The sequence below is a fragment of the Lemur catta genome, chromosome 10 (genome assembly GCF_020740605.2).
Source record: "Lemur catta isolate mLemCat1 chromosome 10, mLemCat1.pri, whole genome shotgun sequence".
NCBI classification, from domain to species: Eukaryota; Metazoa; Chordata; class Mammalia; order Primates; family Lemuridae; genus Lemur; species Lemur catta.
The window spans coordinates 87,101,980-87,123,829 of record NC_059137.1 but is presented as its reverse complement, the minus strand read 5'-3'; the positions used below and the strand labels follow the sequence as shown (position 1 = coordinate 87,123,829).

At 42.6% G+C, this 21,850-nt stretch overlaps 1 non-coding gene across 1 annotated transcript; it reads right to left on the bottom strand.

Annotated features, from left to right (window-relative positions):
* Positions 1–275: 275 nt before the first annotated feature.
* Positions 276–416, bottom strand: LOC123646834. The gene has a single exon (XR_006738069.1). It is a non-coding gene; the product is annotated as a U4 spliceosomal RNA (small nuclear RNA).
* Positions 417–21,850: the final 21,434 nt, after the last annotated feature.

Sequence of the window (21,850 nt, the reverse complement as noted above, 5' to 3'; positions counted from 1 at the left end):
ACCTGGAGCCCTAATACTCCAGGTGGTCCCAGAATCTTTCCTGTGATGTGATGCCAAACAATGCCAAAGAATCTCCAGTCACGGTTTGTAAGCCGGCTGGGAAGATCTCCCTCACTCTGGGGTTGTTGATGAGACAGGCTGGAAGGGGTTTAAGAGAATTGAGTCTGGAGTTGAATATACATGCGTTGGAATTGCCACTACTTAGAGCTGTGAGGCCTTAGCTATCTGTGTTTTTTTTCATTCTTTCTTACTTTTTTCTTTTTTTTTAAATTCAATCTCCATAGAGACTGTCAAAAATTACCAGTGCCAACTATATTTCAAGTCATCATGGCAGGGCATTGAGAAAAGTTTTCAATTAGCAATACCCGTGCCCCGGGTAAACCTCCTTGGCTACGATACTGCCGCTGCGCAAAGCCAGCTATCTATGCTTTTACACTTTTCTATTTCCTCATCCGTAAATGGGGATAATAATTCCTATGGGCCTGCCATGGGGATTAAGGGAGATTACCCTTCTAAACCCTTAGCTCCGCATCTGTGCTGTGGAATGGGCGTTCGTGTCCCCTCCAAATTTGTATGTCGGAATCCCAATCCCAGTGTCACGGTAGTAGGAGGTGGGGCCTTTGGGAAGTCTGAGGTCACAAGGGTGGAGCTTCATGACGGAATTCATACCTTATAGGATGAAGAAACCAAAGTGCTTCCCTTCGACCATGTGAGGACCCAGAGAGGAGGTGCCATTTATAAACAAGGGAGTGGGCCCTCACTGGACACCGGGTCTGCTGGCACCTTGATCTTGGACTTCCAGGCTCCAGAATTGGAAGAAATAAATTTCTATTGTTTATGAGCCACTCAGTTTATGGTATTTTGGTATAGCAGCCTGAATGGACTGAGACAATCCAATATCTAATGATACATATTTGCATAGCTGGGAGGAATGAAGTTACTCAAACAGAACAAACAGCTGTCAACTCTGCTTTCCTCGAACAACAGGCATCGTTCGCTGGACCCACTCATTCTAGCTTTTGCCAACCTAGATTTATGAGAAGTTGAGAAGCATTGCAGCTGTGTCATCTGTTTGAGAGTAGGGGAGATTCTAAATCAGGAAAGGGGCAAAACCCGCCAGCCAGGATCCCAGTACTGTGGCCCTGCAGGACACCACTGCTCAGCAAAGAGCTTGAAGCCTGTCTGCCTCTCTTTCTGTTCTGGATGCTTCCTGTGACACCTCCCTGCCAAAGGAAAGTTAGGGGCAATAATTTGCATCCAGAGGAAACAATGGGGAGGTGCTTAAAATAGATAGGACATTTCACATGAAATGTAATGCTGCCTGCACCAGGATTTCTTGAGCCTTTGGGTGCTTATTCTACTTGCATTCCGTTCATCTACTGGAGTTGTGCTGTTCCTCCCTCGAGGGCTGCCAGTAACACGGTCGCCACATCTGCTGGCTGTTGTGGCAGACTTCGGTTTCCACCAGCCCAGCGTATTTGTCACATCTTGGCAAGCCCCCCACAGCCTTGACAGGCAGGAGGAGAGTGGCTGGACCTTCCGTCAGGCTCCTGCAGTGGCTTTTCTGTCTGCATCGCTGCTGGCCATCGCGTTTGGGTTTATGGCAGGCATGGGTAGTGAGTTGCTAGGGAGACAGCCCTTCAGGAAGGGAGCCAGTGGGAGTTGTTCTGCAATGTCGTGGTTGGGGATGGCTGCACAGCCTGCAAACACAGGGCCTCTGCGGCAGACGATGCAGCAGGAGGTGCTGCCCACGCCAGTGGTAAGTGACCGACCTCTGGGATCATGGTGACCCTGCTGCATGGACGAAATGAGGCTACACAGGATGCTTTACCCGGGAAGTCTCCAGTCCTCCCACGGGAAATTCAGTGTCCCACCACCTCAGGGCTTTGACCCTTCAAAATATACCACCTTTGCCATTTTAGGAAGACCACAGAGGAAGTTAATCACTCGCATCTACATTTCCAGTTAACCTGGATGCAGAGTTTGGTTTCCTGACTATAGGCTACATGTCTGCGTGCAATTCTTTTGAAAAATAGTTGTTTCAGGGTTTCTCTCTAGTGCCGCAGAACAGAGTGCACCCCCGAGTTAGAGTGTTGGGGGAACATGGTGGCTGTATCAGGCAGGGATTTCCAGAGACAAAGAACCAGCAGGGTCTGTGTGTTAGTGTGTGTGCGTTCTGTCTGGGCGAGTCCCCGCTGGAGCCCCTCCAAAAGCAGGGGAAGGGGAATTCCTGCAAGGGACTGCCCCAAACTGACCTGAGATGCAGCTAGTTAGAATTCCAAAGAAAGAAGAACAAGACTTCAGGGTGATCAGTCCGAAGCATTTGTCAGGAGCTTTACGTACAAAATGCCCCTGTGGGCCTCATGGCAGACAGCAAGAAAAGGAAGTAGGATGGAGAACGGGCTGGAGGCAGAAAGAACCCCTGGGAGATGTCTGTGCCCAGATGGAGTTGCTTCAGGACAGTGACTGGACAGACAGAAGGGGTTGTGTGTCATCAGCTTGCGGAGCACTTGGTCTGCACACCCTGTCAGGGCACAGTCTCCAAATCAGAGCCTGCTGGGCCATCCTACCTCATCAGGGGCCTCATCTCCCTGCAGCATTCTCTATCCCCGTCCCCTCGAGTCTCCATTTGGAACATTTCAAACCTAGAGAAGACCTGGAAGAACAATCAGTGAGCAAATGTGCCCTTCACCTAGACTCAGTTGTCCACATTCTGCAGATTGGCCTGCTCTCTTGCTCGCTCTCTGAGCACATTTTTGAACCCTTTGAAAGTGTGCTGTAGACACCATCCCGCTTCACCCCGACTCCTTCCCTGTGCGTTTCCAAGAGCAAGGGTTCCGTGTCCTTCTCAGAGCATCTCAACGTAGCCGTTTGATCCAGTATTGGGAAAGTGAAGTTCGAGCTTTCACTCAAAGATGTGCCCACCAGATTTCTCCACTGTAAAGGTGGCATTATCTAACACTCTCCATTTTTAAGAAATCCTATTTGTAACATGAGATTCTTTCAGAAAAGCATTTTTAGAGCTGACTTCTTATATTAAATTTGCATAAAGAGGACTAGACTATGGCACTATACCATCCTAACATTTGGCTTGAGTAAAGGGGCAAAGCACCAAACTGTACATTACATACATTGTGACCCCAAAGTTTTTTTTAAAAAACAACTTGATTTATTCATGTAAGAAGCCTTCTTATTGCTTTCATCATGTGCCCTGCATAAGCTCAAGGATGGTGATGGTTCAGGCCCTTAGCTACACCTGAGGGGTTCTCCAGCCCCCTCCCCACACTTGTCCCAGCGCCCCTGCTACTCAATGTTTGGCTCACAGCTTGTTTCGCTTCTGATCCGGTGACCTTCTGGTCACATCCTCTTGCGGCCCCTGCTGGGCAGGACCTCACCCCCACCAGCACAGTCGTGTCCTCCCCATTCCCTGTGCGCTGCTATGAAACCCGATGCAGACACCCACCTGCTGCAGGGCCCTCGCTGATCTCCCAACGTGCACCCAGGCTCCCTTTTGGGAGGCAGGCTGCGCGGTTTCCCCACAAATGGCACAGTGCCTGATGGGAGGGAAGGAAGAAGACTCTCGGATCACATCCACCAGCATGGGGTTCCCTGGGCCAGCACGTCCTCCTCCTGCAGGGAAACAACACGGGCATCCAAAGGGAGCAGAATGTGTATTTTGATCATTTTGTTTATCCATTCCTCCACTGATGGGTACGTGGGTTGCTTCCACCGTTTGGTAACTGGGAATAATGCTGCTGTGAAGGTGGATGTGCAAATATCGTCTCTAGTTCCTGCTTTCAATTCCTTTGGGTATTTACTGAGGAAGGGAATTGCTGGGTCATGTGGTAATTCCATGTTTAATTTTAGGAGGAATTGCCATGTTTTCCGTAGGCTGCACAATTCTACCTTCCCACCAATGAAGATTCCGGTTTCTATACATCCTTGCCAATGCATATTTTCTGAGCTTCTTTTTTAATGGTAGCCATCCTAATGGGTGTGAGGTGATATTTCATTGTAGTTTTGATTTGCATTTTTCCTAAACACTAGTGATGTTGAATGTCTTTTCATGTGCTTTTTGGACATTTGTATATCTTTGGAAAAATATCTTTTCAAGTCCTTTCCCCATTTTTAAATCAGGTTGGTTGTTTTTGATGTTGTAGAGTTGTAAGAGTATCCCTTTCAGATGTATCATTTGCAAATATTTTCTCCCATTCCATAGATTGTCCTTTTACTGTGTTGATTGTGTCCTTCGATGCACAAAAGTTTCTAATTTAGATATAGTACAATTTGTTTATTTTTCTTGTGTTATCTGTGCTTTTGGTGTCATGTTCAGGAAATCGTTGCCAAATGAAATGCCATTAAGTTTTTCTCCTATGTTTTCTTCTAAGAGCTTTATAGTTTTAGGTTTTATGTTTAGGTCTTTGATCAGTTTTGAGTTATTTTTGTATTTGGTTTAAGGTCTCCCATCCAAGTACTAACCAGTATCAACCCTACTTAGCTTCTGAGATCAGATGAAATCAGGTGCATTCAGAGTGGTTTGGCAGTAGACTATATTTGGTTTAGGGTAAGTGTCCAAGTTGATTCTTTTGCATGTGGATATCTAGTTTTCCATGCACCATTTGTTGAAATGACTATCTTTTCCTCATTGAATGGTCTCAGCACCCTTGTTGAAAATCATTTGACCATATATGTGAGGGTATATGTCTAAGCTTTATATTCTGTTTCATTGGTCTATATCAGTCTTCATGCCAGTATCACACTGTTTTGATTACTGTAGATTTGTAATGCATTTTGAAACCAGAAAGTATGATATCTCTAACTTTGTTCTTCTTTTTCAAGAGTGTTTTGGCTATCAGGTCTCTTGATATTCCACATGAATTTTAGGATGGATTTTTCTATTTCTGCAACAAAACAGAAGCACCATTGACTTTGATAGAGATTGCATTAAATCTGTAGATTACATTGGGTAGTATTGACATTTTAGCAATATTAAATCTTCCAATCCATGTACACAAGATGTCTTACCATTTATTTGTGTCTTCTTTGATTTCTTTCAGGAACACTTTGTAGTTGTCAATGTACAAGTCTCTTACCTTTTTGGTTAAGTTTACTCCCAAGTATTTTATTATTTTTCACATTGTTGTAAATGAAATTATTTTCTTAATTTCTTTTTTTGATTGTTAATGTACAGAAATGCAACTGATTTTTGAGTGTTGATTTTGTATACTGCAACTTTTCTGAATTTGCTTATTAATTCTAATAGGTGTATGTGTAGTGTTTATGTAATCTTTAAGGTTTTCCACGTATAAGATCATATCCTCTGCAAACAGAGATAATTTTACTACTTCCTTTCCTGTGTGTATACCTTTTTTTTTCTTGCCTAATTGCTCTGGCTAGGACTTCTAGTACTATATTGAACTGAAGTGGTGAAAGCAGGCATCCTTGTATTGTTTCTGATCTTAGAGAAAAAACTTTCAAACTTTCACCATTGAATATGATGTTAGGTGTGGGCTTTTCATATATGGTCTTTATTACCTTGAGATAGTTTCCCTCTGTTCCTAATCTGTTTTTTTTTTCTTTATTTTTTTGACAGAGTTTCCTTCTATTTCTAATTTTTTGAGTGTTCTTTTTTAATCATGAAAGGATATTGAATTTTGTCAAATGCATTTTATGCATCAGTTGAGATGAACATGTAGGGTTTTTTTTCCCTCTCATTCTGTTAATGTGATATGTTACATTAATTGATTTTCATAGGTTGAGCCTTGCCTGCATTCTAGAAATGTATCCTGTTTGGTCATGGTGTATAAACCTTTAAAGTGCTATTGATTTCTGTTTGTTAGTATTTTGTTGAGAATTTTTCTATCAGTATTTGTCAGGGATATTTATTTGTAGTTTCCTTTTCTTGTAGTGTCTTTGGCTTTAGTATCAGGGCAATGCTGGCCTCATAGAATGAGTTTGAAAGTATTCTCTCCTCCTAAATTTTTTGGAAGACTTTTAGGAGGATTGGTGCTAATTCTTTTTTAGATGTTTGGTAGACTTCACCAGGGAAGCCATCTGGTCCTGCGCCTTTCTTTTTTAGGAGAATTTTGGTTACTGATTCAGTCTTATTACTAGTTATAGATCTGTTCAGATGTAGATTTCCTATTACCTTATGATTCAGTATAGGCAAGTTGTATGTCGGAATTTATCAATTTCATATAGGTTGTCCAATTTGTTGTTGTATAATTGTACATCAGTTGGTGTATAATCCTTTCAATTTCTGTAAATTTGGTTGTAATCTCTTTTATTTCTGACTTTTAGTCTTCTCTTTTTTTCTTAGTCAATGTAGCTAAAAGTTTATCTGTTTTGTTAAATTTTTTGAAGAATGAACTTCTTAGTTTTATTAATTTTTAAAATTATTTTTCTGCTGTCCTCTATTTTTGTTTTTCTTCTGCCAGCTTTGGGTTTAGTTTTTTCTTCTTTTTCTAGTTCCTCAAGGTGTAAGTATTAGATTGTTGATTTACAAAATATTTTTTTTGTGTTTTTAAATTGTGATAATGTTTTTTAATTTTGTTTTACTTGACACATAATAATTGTATATATTTATGGGATACAGTGTGATATTTTGATATATGTATACATCATGTAAAATCAAATCAGAGTAATTAGCATATCTATCACCTCATATATTTATAATTTCTTTGTGGTGAGAACATTACAAATTCTCTCTGTTAGCTATTTTAAAATATACAATCTGATATTATTAACCACAGCCACCCTACTGTGCAATAGAATAGCAGAACCCATTCCTCCTAACTTCAGTTTGGTACCCATTGGCCAAACTCTCTCTCTACCCTCCCTGGACTCTGGTGACCACTATTCTACTCTCTACTTCAACGAGAACAATTTTTTTAGATTCCACATATGAATGAGATCATGTGGTATTGTCTTTTTGTGCCTGGCTTATTTCACTTAATATAAATGTCCTCCAGGTTCATCCATGTTCCTGCAAATGACAACATTTTATCTTTTTATGGCTCAGTAGTATTCCTTTGTGTTTATGTACCACATTTTCTTTATTCATTCATTTCTTGACAGATACAGATTGGTTCCATATCTTGGTTACTGTGAATACTGCTGGAATGGAAGTACAGATATATCTTCAACATACTAATTTCATTTTCTCTGGATATGTATCCAGTAGTTGGATTGGTGAATCATATGATAGTTCTATTTTTAATTTTTTGAGGAACCTCCATACTGTTTTCGTAATGGCTGTACTGATTTACATTCCCACCAACACTGTATAAGAGTTCGCCTTTCTCCATATCTGCACCAATATTTGTGATTTTTTTTGTCTTTTTGATAATAGCCATTCTAATTAGAGTAAGGTATTATCTCATTGTGACTTTGATTTACATTTTCTGCATGATTAGTGATGTTCAGCATTTTTTCATACTTGGCCATTTGTATATCTTGTTTTGAGAAATGTCTATTAAGGTCTTTGTCCATTTTTAAATCAGATTATTTGTTTGCTCCTGAGTTGTCTGAGCTCCTCATAAAGTCTGGATATTAACCACATGTCATATGCATAGTTTGCAAATATTTCCTCCCATTCTGTAGGTTGTATTTTCACTTTGTTGATTGTTTCCTTTCCTGTGCGGAAGCTTTTTAGTTTGATGTAATCTCATTTTTTATTTTTGCTTTTGTTGCCTGTGCTTTTGAGGTCTTGGGCAAAAAAATTCTTGCCCAAACTAATGTAATGAAGTATTTCCCCTATTTTTTTCCAGTAGTTTTATGGGTTTGGGTCTAACATTTAAGTCCACTTTTAGTTGATTTTTTAGTGTGGTGAGAGATAGGGGTCTCACTTCATTCTTCTGTATGTAGATATCCAGTTTTCTCAGCACCACTTATTGAAGAGACTATTCTTTGTCCATTGTATGTTCTTGGTACCTTTGTCAAAAATCCTTTGGCTGTATGTGAATTTATTTCTGTGTTATGTATTCTATTCCATTTGTCTATGTGTCTATTTTTTATGCCAGTACCATACTGTTTTGTTTACTGTAGCTTTGTAGTATATTTTGAAGTTTGGTAGTGTGGTGCCTCCAGCTTTGTTCTTTTGCTCAGGATGGCTTTATCTGGGGTCTTTTGTGGTTCCATACAAATTTTAGGATTTTTTTTTATATTTCTGTGAGGCATGCTGTTGGTATTTTCAAAGAGATTGCATTGAATTTTAAGATTTGGGTAGTATGAACATTTTAACAATATTATTTTTCCAACCCATGAGCATGGAATATCTTTTCATTTATTTGTGTATTCTTCAATTTTTTCATCAATGTTTTCTAGTTTTCAATGTAGAGATCTTTTGCCTCCTTGGCAAAATTTATTCCTAAGTGTTTTTTTGTAGCTATTGTAAATGGAATTATTTTCTTAATTTATTTTTCAGATAGTTTGTTATTAGTGTATAGAAATGTTACTGATTTTTGTATGTTGATTTTGTATCCTGCAACTTTGCTGAATTTGTTTATTAATTCTAATAGTTTTTTAGTGGAGTCTTTAGGGTTTTCTATATATAAGATTATGTCATCTGCAAACAGGAATAATTTAACTTCTTTCCAATTTTAATGCCTTTTATTTCTTTCTCTTGCATAATTGCCTTTCTTCTTTTTTAACATAATCATTTACAGCTATAAATTTCTTAGTTTTTGCTGCACCTCATAAATTTTGGTATGCTGTGTTTTCACTTTTATTTGTCTCAAGATATTTTCTTATTTCCCTTGCAATATCTTCTTTGACCCATTGGTTGTTTAAGAGTGCCCTATTTAAGTCCTATATATCTGTGAATTTTTCAGTTTTCCTTCTACTATTAATTTCTAATTATATTCTATTATAATTGGAAAATATACTTTATATGATTTCAATCTTTTAAAATTTATTGAGTCATTTTGTGGTCTTACATATTGTTTATCCTGGACAACGTCCCATGTGTGCACTTGAAAAAATATGTACTCTCTTATTGTTGAGTGAAGTGTTCTATATTTGTTAGGTCCAATTAGTCTGTAACGTTGTTCAAATCCTTTCTTTCCTTATTAATCTTCTGTATAGTTCTATCCCTTATTTAAAGTGGAGTATTGAAGTCGCCTATTGTTGTTGTAGAGCTGTCTATTTCTCCCTTCAATTCTGTCAATGTTTGCTTTGTTTATTTAGGAGTTCTGACGTTTGTGCGCTTATGTTTATAATTATTATATCTTCTTGGGGGATTGACCCTTTTATCATTATAGAATATCCTTCTTTGTCTCTTGTAACAGGTTTTTGACTTAAAGTTTGTCTGCTATTAATATAGCCATACCTGCTCTTTTGATTACTATTTGGATGGAATATCTTTTTCAACCCTTTCACTTCCAACCTACATGCATCCTTAGATCTAAAGTGAGTCTCTTTTAGATAGCATATACTTGGACAGAATAATATTTTTCAATGCACAAGATAAAATTCATAGAATTACAAAGACGACCAATTACTGTCATCCACCAGTGTCCACAGGGGATTGGTTCCAGGACCACCTTGTGGATACCAAAAGTAGGGGATGCTCAGGTCCCACAGTCTGCCCTGCTAAACCAGAGCTGTAAAGAGTTAGCCCTCCATATCCAAGGGTTCCGCATCCCTCAAATACTATATATTCGATCTGCAGCTGATAGAATCCACAGATGCAGAACCTATGGACATGGAAGCCTGACTGTAGACTGAAATGCAATTACCAATATTTTGAAAACACATATGTCGTATGCTAATATAGACGTGTCTTTATTAATTCATAAGCTGTACAGATATAGTGGTGGTAGTTATTACTACTGTAATTTTCAAACAGTGAGAAACATAAATGACATTTTAAAACATATGTAGTATTGCACTGCGATAATCGGCTACCATGGCTGTTGGCTGCATTCATATGTTATTGAAATGCTAAAGTACAATTAATGACTCATTTTTCTCCTCATTTGAGTTCCGTGGAACCTAGGTTAAGAGCTTTGCTTGTGTAAAAGAATATCCATTGGTAAGGACAGATGTTGACAGTATAATTAAATGAAAGAAGTAGGAGATAAAACAACATGATTTTATTTATGTGGAAAAATACAAAGAATGAAAGAGCAGACAATGTTAACCGTGTTTTAATTTTCTTCTTTATATATGTCTATATTTTAGGTGTCCCTTCCAGTGATCCCAGATGCCCTGTTCTTCCCTTTCATAGCACGTGATCTCACGATTGCCGGTTCCACACTTACCTTCTCACTCAGTCACGGGGCGGTGGGCAGGCCCTGCTGCTCTTGAGCATGGTAAGTGGCATTCCTTCCTGGCAAAGGCTCTGGGCCTTTCTCTAGTCAAGCCCCAGACTATATGACTTTAGTACTTCTTCTTCTTCATTCATTCATCCAGCCATCCCTTGTGTTAGTCTCCCTTGAGATATGAGTTAGCAGGTTACGCATGCCAGGCAGAGTTGAGATGCCGAAGATGCAGGGAGGCTAGTGCAGCCTAGTGAGTGGACCAGGGTGGCTGTGGAACGCTGTGTTACCGCTCGCCAACCATTGCTCCCTTCTCCCCAGGAGGACTCTGCAGGTCCACCCTGCTGAACTCAAGCACTGCCATGTGACTTGCTCTGGCCACTGAAATGTGAGCAACAGTGATTCATGTCACTTCTTGCGGAGACTTGAAGGGCTGCATGAGCATTGCTAGCACTCTTCCTTCTGCACGTGATTGTATGCACAAAGTCCCAGACAGAGGCTGTTTTGTGTGCCGAGTCCCTAAGAGTAGACAGTAGGGAACAAAGCCCCATCTGACCGGGGATGAATGTGTGAGAGACAGTAAGTGAGCCATGGTGATGCTGGGGTCTTTTGTTACCATGGTATAACCTAGTCTACCCTGACAATACCAAGCCAATCACACAGACCTATGTGTTCTATGTCCCTGTCGCCTAACACAACCATTATAGGCAGTCTGAATGCTAGGTAATATCAAGTAATTGTTGTTCTAAACCACCATTTGGAAAGTTTGGATTGAAAGGCTATTTCCTCCTGAAACACAGTCCTAGAGCAAGTGTCTGATTCAGGGAGGGAAATATAAGCCAAAACTATAATCACAACTAAATATTATTAAATGGTACCCTGTACGCTCCGGGTAGGAAAATGTTCATGTATAGTATTATAAATGATTATCTATCACTCATGTATTATTATTCACATATAGCATTATAGATTACTATAGTATTACAGATCATTATATGTCACTGATATATTATTATATTATTCACAGATAGCATTACAGATTACTATAGAATTCAGATTATTATCAACCCGCTATTCTCTGTCCTTGAAAGAGAGATCTCAGGCAAAGCTAAATGCAGTCATACTCCTTCTAAATCTGTCCTGACTCTTTAAACATATTGTGCCTTTCTGCTTTGATAAAAGCTGCTAGGAAAGCCAAACAGAATCAGTAAAACCTGCAATTCTAAGAAGTTCACACACAAATTATTAAACAAAATTCTAAAAATGAGTTTACATAGTAGATCATAGATTAATATTAGGCACCAATTTTTGTTAGTTATTGTGTGAATTATTCTCTCAACTTGACGCCTTTGTGATTATCATTCCACACTTGTAGACTCCAAGGCTCTCTCCAGATGGGAGTCAGTAACACCACCCTGGACTAACCTTCACTGCTGAGAAGTGCCCTAAGGGAAAGCTTTTACTGCAAAATTTGACGTCATGGGCACAACTCCTTCAAAGAAACCTCAAAGCATAGGACGTTCCATTTTGAAAACTGTCAACAATTCTCACTTTTGCTAAAACTGCAAATCCTTTATTTTTCTAGATCTCTTCCCCCCCCATATCATCCCATTTCACCCCAAATAACTGTGCTGTTAGCAAGGTGCAGGGCAGCTGACTTGATGTAACATCTTATATGAACAACATATGATTTCAAGTCCTAACCCCTGATATCGCTGGGAGAATCACAATGGAAATGATTTTATACAAAGTGACATCTTAATTTCTATTTTTTATTTAAAAAATATTTCCAAGTACCTTTTTCAGGCATGCTATAAAATTTACCAGTTCAAAGTGTACAACTCAATCATTTTTAGTAAATATACAGGGTTGTACAACCATCACCACAACCCAGTTCTAAAATGTTTCCACCACCCCAAAAGGGTGCCCATTTGCAGCCAATTTTTCATCCTGCCCCCTCGAAGCTCCAAGTATTCACTGATATGCTTTCTGCCTCAGATTTGCCTTGTCTGAACATTCCATATAAATGGCATTGTATTGGTGGACTGTTGTGTCTGGCCTTCTTTCTTTCAGCATAATATTTTTAAGGTTCATCTATATTGTAGCATATATCAATAGTTTGTTCCTTTTTATTGCTAAGTAGTAGCCCATTCACCAGGTGATGGACATTTGGGTTGTTTCCACTTTTTGGCTATCATGAATAATGAATGATGCTATGAACATTTGTGCACAAGTCTTTTGTGGATACACTTTTTTTTCATTTATTGTGGGCAAATTCCCAGGAGTGGAATTATTAGGTGGATAATTAAGTCTATGTTTAACCTTTTAAGAAACTGTCAAACTGTTTTCCAAAGTGACTGCACTGTTTTGCATTTCCAGGGGGTTACATTTTAAATGAGTGAGCTGTGTGCTTCTTGCCTTAGTAAATGCTAAGACTGAGCCTCTCCCTACCCTGAGGTTGGAGGGGACTTCCATACTGCCAGCAGACGTGGCACAAATATCTGACCAGCAGCAGGCAGAACCACTAGCATCAACTGCTGTGGAGCCAGCCATCGTCATTCCTGGCAGACTCTCACCATGCAGACAGGCAATCAGAAGAAATTTCCCCTAACAGGTCGATTCACTTAGATATCTGGAAATACATTTGCAGCCAGTTCCTATTGGGAGGTCCACAAAGATACAGAACTGATAAAATCAGAGCCTTAAGGGAGAATAATATTTTTCCCCTGGTGGGGCTTCTATTGCTACACCTGGACTAATGTTATGTGTGTACCTAACACCTACAAACTCCTGGGCTAATGTTCTGTGCATACATCATCTGAAGCATCTGTAAGTTCTACGAGACATGTTACAAGAAACAGCAGCTCCTGGTCTCTCTTTTCCTAATTCTCATGCCCCAGCAGCAGGGAGCTTCAGTACTCTTTGGAATCATTGATTCCTTAGAATTTACAGTATAGCCACACCACATATGCACTTCCCAACCCCCACGTTTCCCAAAATGCTTATAGCATATTTTGGCTAGATTAATGCACAGTGTTTATGTTATTTTGGTTATGCAAATATTACTCAGAACTGATCTACATGGTACACTACAATTATTTTTCCTTTTCTGCCCAATTCTTTATATTCCTTGGAGTTTAAAGGTTATCTTTTTTATTTGCTTAGTGTTTTTCGTGCTTATTGTTAATGTAACCCCCAAACCCTGACCAGTAGTCTAAATTGCCTCTCACTATAGTCAGTTTGACTTTCTTGTAAGCGCCGTCCTGGTGCCTTCTGGCTGCTCTTGCGGTGACCACCTTAAGATCCCCATCATCACCATCCTGGACGTCCCCTCCCCCACTGTCTTGGGTTGGCTCTCATTTTCTGGACCACATGCCTTCCTCTCATATGCCCTATAGGGTGTGGGGGGCACATCTTAGAGCAGCTGCATATAAAGGGATACATACTTTTTTGAGACTTTGAATATCTTCAACTGCCTTGGTTCTACCTTCACCCTTAATAATTGGCTACTTGGCTGCATATAAAGTGAAGATCAGAAATCATTTCCCTCCAATTCTGTGGGCATTCCTCTAAGGTGTTCTAGTTCCTGGCATTTCCAATTCCTGCTCCTCTGTGACCTGCCTCTCATAGCCTCTGCCTCTGTCTCTTTGCCACTGGCCTTTCCCATATGGCACGGTCTCTTTGTCCCCAGATCCTCAAGTGGCCTTTCATTCAGTGTGCTGGGCACCTGAGCAGCACCTCTGCCTGAACGTTCTGCGCTTTAGTTCTGGGAATTTTACTGTGTTATTTCATTGATTACTTCCTCCCCTGCTTTTCCTCTTTTTTATTCCTTTTCTTTATTTTTTCTTTTCTTCCTGCAGCTCCTATAATCTGAATGATTGACCTTCTGGTCTGGTCATCTAATGTCTTATCTTTTCTCTCCCACTTTCCACCACTTTGCATCTTCGCTTTACATTCCAGGTTTCCTCCACATCACTATCCAACCTTGTATGAAACAAAGTTTTTATTTCTGTCAGGTTTTAATTTTCAGAAGATTCTTTTTATTCTTTTAGCATTCTTTCCTTTTCACTCCCTCCTCCCTCTCATCTCTTTTTTTTTCAGGAATCTTGTCTTGTTTCACAGATGCGAACCTTATCTCTTTGAGAGTATTCTCAATAGTATTTTTTGTGTGTTTTCTTCTCTCTGCATAGTCTGTTTCCTACAAGTTGCTTTCTCCACCCCTTTGTTTTGATCCCTGCTATGGTGTGAATGTGTCCCCCGGAAAGCATGTGTAGGAAACTCAATCCCCAATGCAACAGTGTTGGGAGGTGGGGCCTAATGAGAGGTGTTAGGTTGTAGGGGCTCCCCCCTCATGAACAGGTTATTGCTGATTATCGAAGGCCTTGAGGCTGTGAGTTCAACCTCCTGCTCTCTCTTACCATGTCCTGCCTTCCAGCGTGTTCCAATGCACTCTTGGACTTCCCAGCCTCTAGAACCATGAGGCAACTAAATTTCTGTTCATTATAAATTATCCAGTCTCAGGCATTCTGTTATAGCAGCACAAATGGGCAAAAACACTGTATTTCACATTGGAGAGTTTCCCCAGACAGTTCTGCTCTCTGTCTGCGTCTACAGGGGCACTGCAGGGGGTAGCACACATCAATGGTCAGCCCCATCATAGGGTGACCTGTCAGGTCTGGTCAGTTCCCAGAGAAGGACCCAACATTGTCCAGACTGGAAGGAATGGGCCTGGCCGCCAGCATTCTTGGAAGGAGAGTGTGCAAGTGGGCAGCAGCAGGAAGTCTTCACCATGTGCTTGTTGTAAGTACCTGCTAACCCCCTATTTTTCTGAGGTGGCCTCACCCTTACTTCTACCTGCTATCTCCCAGTGTGAACACCTTCATCCTACTTTCTCCAGAACAAAAATATCCTGTCTTCTACCAGGTGGGCAAAAAGCTACAGCCTGGATGTGTAGAGTGGAAGGGGCCCTGGGGACCAAATGGCTTTTTAAACAGACTTCCAAACAAGCCTCTTCATCGTAGCCACCTCTCCTTTGTACTCACTTCCCAGGCAGTTGGTGTTGTGAACTCACCAGGCTGCAGGGATTGGCCATTCACAGCTCAGCCTGCAGCGACAGTGACTGAAGCTGGGTCCTGGTTCTATCCCTAACTGGCCTGTGACCTTGACCAAGTTACTTAATTGCTCCCTGCCTCAGTTTTTTAATCTGTGAAACAGGTAATGATAGTTCCTACATCATAGAAGAGTGCCTGGCACATGCTTTTAGCTACCTTTATTATTTTGAGGGATTCCTGGTTTCTTTGCTTAGTTTGCAGCCAGAGCTGGAGCTCTGTTGTAGAGGGATTTCACATTGTGAGGTTCTCCTGAGCTCCACGCAGACGCCACGTCAGCAACTCTGCCAGGACTTTGTCTCGCTCGCCCGCCGGAGGCCGACCGTCTCGCTGTTTCCCAGATTCCGGGCAGCAGGCGTGTTCTGTCTGTCTTGCCCTATGCTTGGGATATGCCCAGGAATTTGTTTTCAGTTTGGGATTACAGGCTGGCATGCTGGCTGAGTAGGCAGACGGCCTTGTTTATGCGGGAATCGACCGAGTGGCACTGCCATCTCCCAGGAGCTGCCCCACGCCCACTGAGTCAGAGACCCTGGGGTGGGCTCAGCCATCTGTGTGTTACAAGCCCGCCAGGGCATTGTGAAGCTCGGGTTTGAGAACCACAGCATGGAATGGCTGCTGGTGGCCTGTAGTGGGAAATATAAAGTCCTGGTAGTCGCAGCCTTTCTGAGTTCAAGATAATGAAGGCCTTTGTGGAGTGTCAGCTGTCTACACACTGATGCCCCATGTTGCTGTTGCTGATTCTCCATATGAAAGAGAAATAGTATATATAACATATATAAATATTATACCATATAGGTTTTTACATATATTAATATGGAATCATGAATAAATCCTAACACAATTTAACCATATGAAAGTGAGACAATAAAATAATCAATATAAAATTATGCCAATATAGGTTATGTACAAATATTAGTATATATAATTATGTATAGATCCTAATGCATATCTTATATATAGTATAAATTATATAACATAATGTAACTGTATTATACGTAATTAAATATATGCTAAAATATTTATCAAAAAAGATAAAAATGGTAAACATTTGACAACTCCAGGGAAAACTCCCACAGAGTCTGGCAGAAATAATCTAATTAAAAGTAGCTAAAACACTACTATGTATTGAGAACTATGAATCTCAGGTTCAAAGCAGGGCCATTTTTTGATGGGAAGATAAAGGTATGCAAAGCTCAAGCCCACAGGCAGAGTGCCTCCCCCTGAGTCTGGCAAATCTTAACACTTTCAGTTTGGAACCAACAGGTCAGAATGTAAGCAGCAATCTGACATTTCCTCTACCAATGAACATCTGAAAACCCTTGAATAATAGGAGACACCATTTCCAACTATGAAAACAGTAAAAATAACAAAAACCAAAGCTGCTGAGGTTGCAGGGAAATTAATATGTTCCTAGTGATTACTGCCAGCATTGAAAACTGATGAAACATTTAGCAACATCAATTAAGAGTTATAGAAATTTTCATGCCCTTGAATTAGGTTGAGAAATAATTCAGTGGGTACAGAACAAGCTGCCTATGCAAACGCTGACATTACAGCAATGTTTACAGTGTCAATAAATCAGAAATAACCACAGTGTCCCCCGACAAGAGAGGGTCTAAGCAAGGGAATGGTAATGTCTCAACTCCACGGAATATTACTCAGCCAGGAGACATATTTGTGGAGATTATATTATAAAATGAAAAGTCTGTAAAAATGGGTCTTTTAGAGGAAAAATGAAGAACATGAAATTGTTCCTATAATACATAAAACTAGATACACATACAGTTAAGGAACTGAAGAGAATACAAAATCTTGTTAAAAATTTTCTAAATGAATGAGTTCTTCTTCGGGAGAAGCCATAATTTATCACCCTACAAATGAAGTACGGTTCTTACATATTTTAACCAAGCAGCTATTTCTGAGCGTACTGTCGCCTTCTCGCCACACCATAGAGCGCAAACCCTCGTAGCTCTCTCCTTCTTTGTGGGATTGTCCCTGGGAATTCTCCTTTCTGACACGAGAATTGTTTTCCTAGTACTGTTTGCCTTGCAGGGTTCTGTTTTCAAAGTGTTTAAGCCCTCCCCTCCATTCCTATCTCCCCTAACTAGGCCAGATGCCAATGGGCTTTTCTCAGGACTTACTTTGTCCCCTTTCTGTGTGCAAAGCAGGCAGTGACCTAAATGTTAAGTACTGAGATGGATGATGTGTTGTCTAGCTTTATTTAATTATAACACACTGTATTCGTAAATCATAACATCACTTTGTACCCCATAAATGTATACAATTATAAATTGTCAATTTATAATTTAAAAAAGTAGGCTGTGACCTGTCATATCTTCCCCTAATAATAATAAAAAACACCTCATGCTGAGCCAGTGTGGCCCTTGTGTTTTGCTGCTGGTCACCATGGCAACTGTGCGAGGGGGTGGCAGGCTGTGTTTTTGTGCTTCCTCCAGCGAGTGAGGTGGGCCAGCAGTGGCAGAGCTGGAATGAGGGTGCCTCTTTTTATGATTGTCTCTGTGGGGTGCTGGGTCAGGCTGGCTCTGGTGTGAATCCCTGCTTTGCCACCCACTAGCCATGTCACCCTGGAAAGTTGCTTGGCCTCTCTTGGCCTCGGTGTCCTCATCTGTAAAATAGGGTAATAATAGGACAGACGTGGTGGGGTCATGGGAAATAACGGGCCGTGTGAGGGGCTTGGCCAGGTGCCTGGCCCAGTGAGCAGTGTCACCCACACTCTTGTGGGCACGGGGAGCTGGAACTGCTCGGATGGACGGACAATAATTTGAACCTTAGAAATAAAGAAACACAGCTCTTGTGGAGGGCACTGGGGTCCAGTGGGTGGGCCAATCTGACCCTTCCTGCTGCTTCTGGGGACATAGAGGCAGACCCTGGTTTCACATTGTGAGGAACTGTCCTTGGTGCTGAACCATTGGGCTCCCACTGTTGACAGCCCTGTTCCATAGTATCTTACACCACAGATACTCCTATACCCCGTCCTGCTCCCACTGCCCACCAAGTGGGGAATGGGCACGTGGTCACTGAGGGTCCCTGAAGAGAGCTCGCCTGCCACCTCGGCTTTGGAATTCCTTTCACCACGGTCAGTTTGAGATCTGGCTTTCATTTCTTCCCTTCTAAACAGCCTGTGCCCTCATTTGCTCTTCCCTAGTGCCGGCCATCCCACCATCCCACCTCGTCATGGGGAAGATTCCTTCTGACCCAGCCTCATCCCAGCATGACCTCAATCTCTGCTTTAATGAAACTGGAACTCCCCACCCCATTCCTCTGGTGGGGCTGCTCCCTCTCCCCACCCATGCCCCAGCACACACCATTAGGCACCTTCTTCTCCCGTCCACCTCTCTGAGATGCATGTCCCCGAGCACCCAGACAGCAGTCTCTCTGGGGATTCAAGACCTGTGTGCCCAAGTTTGATCCTCCTTAGTGGCTACTACATCCATCCCCATCCTCCCGCTGTCCCACACCTGCTCCAGACTCCAGCTGGCCTGTGTCCTCCATGCCCTGCCCTGAGCCTTCATCCTTGTGTGGACCTCTGTCTTCTGGGCCATCCATGGGCAGGCGAACACCTGCAGAGAAAATCACACCTCTGGCCTCAGGGACACCACAGATCAGTGGCTGGCTCATTGTGCATGCAGCAGTCCCTTCTCACATCCTGACTTACTGCCAGCACCCTCTGTCCCCTCAGCAGCCATTCTGTACATTCACTTATGGCTCAAATTCCTTACTTAAATATACCCCATCTCACTTTTTTAAAGTACAACCTTGCCTTTTATTCACAGTGAGTCAAGTGTAACATCCAAATCAGACATAAAATATTTGAGCTTCTTACCATGACCATTCACAAAGTTATGGACAGACACACTCACTGTGCTGGCCCTGGTGCACCTCCCCTCAGCCCTCTGCAGCCTGCTCTGTGCCTGGGGGCTGCCTCCCTCGCCCTAGGGTCCCTCACTGGGGCTCTGGTTTCCCCTGGGTTTGGCCAGTGGGGGCACCAACAGGAGATCAGAGAGTGGGAAAAGAGAGGCCAGTGTTTCCTCCCTGACCCCTCCTCTCTGTCAGTAACTTTAGTCCTCTAAAACCATAGCTTTCCCCCCAAAAAAACCACAAAACAGACACAAAAACAAATAAAACTACTGCTCCCCCTGACAGCCTGTCCTCCAGATTTCCAGCTAGAATTCTGATGGCTCCAGTGCCTCAATTTCCTTTCTGTTCTTTCAGCCCTAAAGGTGGAAATGGCTTCTGCTTCTTTTGAACCCCTGGTGTATCACCACCCTTTTAGACTGCCTTAGCCTAATCTCTGTTTGGGTCTCTTCTTTCAAAGTCTCTGCCTTTGGGGCACCTGGTGGGGTTAGGAAGGACTCCTATCTCCTATTTGGACCCTGAATGATCTGCTCATCACTTCCTCCCTCCTTCCCTCTAGAGCATGGGCCCTCCTACCATCTGTGCCAGGGCATCATCCCATCCAGTCTCTTGACCCTGCCTCTTTCCTGCATGTTAATTTCTCCCATTCTGTTCTTCTGCCTGACCCTAAACACACTCCTAACTCTTCCATTGCCTGCTTTGTGCCCTCTGCCATACCCTAAGCATTACCTTTCATTTCATTCACTCTTCTGGGTGAAGTATGATCTTGTCATTCATTTTCTTGTGTCTTGTTCAGTTGGCCCCATCCTGCAACCTGAGTGAGATCCTCTCCATCCTCCTTGCTACAATGTCCAGTGATGAATAATAACCACCTCCAAAGGATGGTCTCAGCAGGGACCTCACACAAGCGCTCTGACTCAGCGTGATGCTGGGTCACAAACATGGCTCTCAGTCAGGCCATTCTCCTGATCCAGTGTGGCTCGAGCACATTTTGTAACTCCTCTGACCCTTGGTTTCTTTTTGTGCAAAATAGAATGTAAGCTCCCTATGTATCTATATCTATCTACAATGGGCATGCATTGCTGGTGTGTGGGGACACTCAGGGTAGTTACAACAGTCACCACTGCACTTGTTAACCATCACTGATTTTCTCTTGAAACTCTCTTCCATGACATCCATCAAAGCAGGTTTCCATATTTATCCTCCAAATTCTGCCCATTTTTTCTTAGCTCCCATCTGGAAAGTCTGGCATTTTCAAGTCTCCACTTCCAGCCCTGAGTACTTTTCAGCACTGGCCATCTCTCTGCAAAAGACCCCACCCCTCACATGCATCCAAAGCCAGCCCTCACCCTCCTTCCCACCCGCCTGTGCTTTTCATCCTGATGGACAAGGCTCCACTCTGCCTAATCGTCCGCGTCAGAAACGTGGGCTTTTCTTGTTGTTTCTCTCCGTGGAAGATGCTGGCCTTCAGGGGTGCCACGGGCAAGCAGCCTCCATTGTCAACGCCTTGTGGGGGACTCAGCTGCAGGGCACCACCTGCTGGAGGCCTTCCCTGCCTGGGCAGAGGAAAAAAGAGAGAGAGAGAGAGGAGAGTGAGAGTGAGCAAGGAGCCCTGCAGGCCCAGGGAACACTCCCTGTGGATGGCATTTTCTCTCCAGAACCCCCGGCAGGACTGGGGCATGTGGGGCCTGAGTCGCTGCCCACTTCTCACTATGCTCAACCCTGTGACCTGACCACCCCCTGCTTTCCATGGAGGTTGACACCTGATAAGCATTTTGCATCTGGAACTCTGTCACAGCTTCTACCTCCAGACGCCACCCTGCCTCACTCTTGTCATGGCCACAGGTCATTTACCTTCTCATGGCATCTTGCATCTGTCCCTCTCTTTCTGACACCCTTGCTCTTGCCTTTATTGCAGCCCTCATTATTTTTAGCTCTTCCTGTTATCTCCCGCCCTCCTCAATGCCCCAGAGCCAATCCAAGTCACTATGAAAGTGGGCAACATAAAATGCAAATCTGACTGCGCAGCCCCCTCTCAAGCCTCTCCACACCTCCCTGCGTACCCCACCCCCTGCCGCTGCTCACCAGCCCAGCCAGCCCAGTGGGAACCTCTGAGCTGGTCTCTGAGCTGGTCTCCCTTGAGCCCTTCCCCACACAGAATCTCCTCCTGAGATGTGTACCCGGAGACCCTAGCCAGCCCTCACAACTCTGCTGAGGTGGGGGCAGCTTCCACATCCTCAGGTCAAGCTCACTCCCTTCTGGATAGTTTTTGTATCTCACACGTATTAAAAAATCTACATAGTCTCCTACTGGGTTATAACATTAATTTTAGATTTTCTGGCTTCCAGGGGGCAAGGCCACCTTTCCCAGGGCCCAGCTCAAGGCACATCCTCAGGAACCCGTGGACCGCCTCTAGACCTGGTAACAGGCCAGGAGAGGGACTCTCCTCCAGAGCCTCCAGGAACAGCCAGCCCTGCCTGCACCCTGGCTGGGTCAGGACCCATGTTGGGCTTATGACCTACAGAACTAGAAAACAATAAATTTGTGTTGTTTTAAGCCACTGATTACATAGAAAGCTTAACGTAAATAGTGGCTTAGAAAACAAGT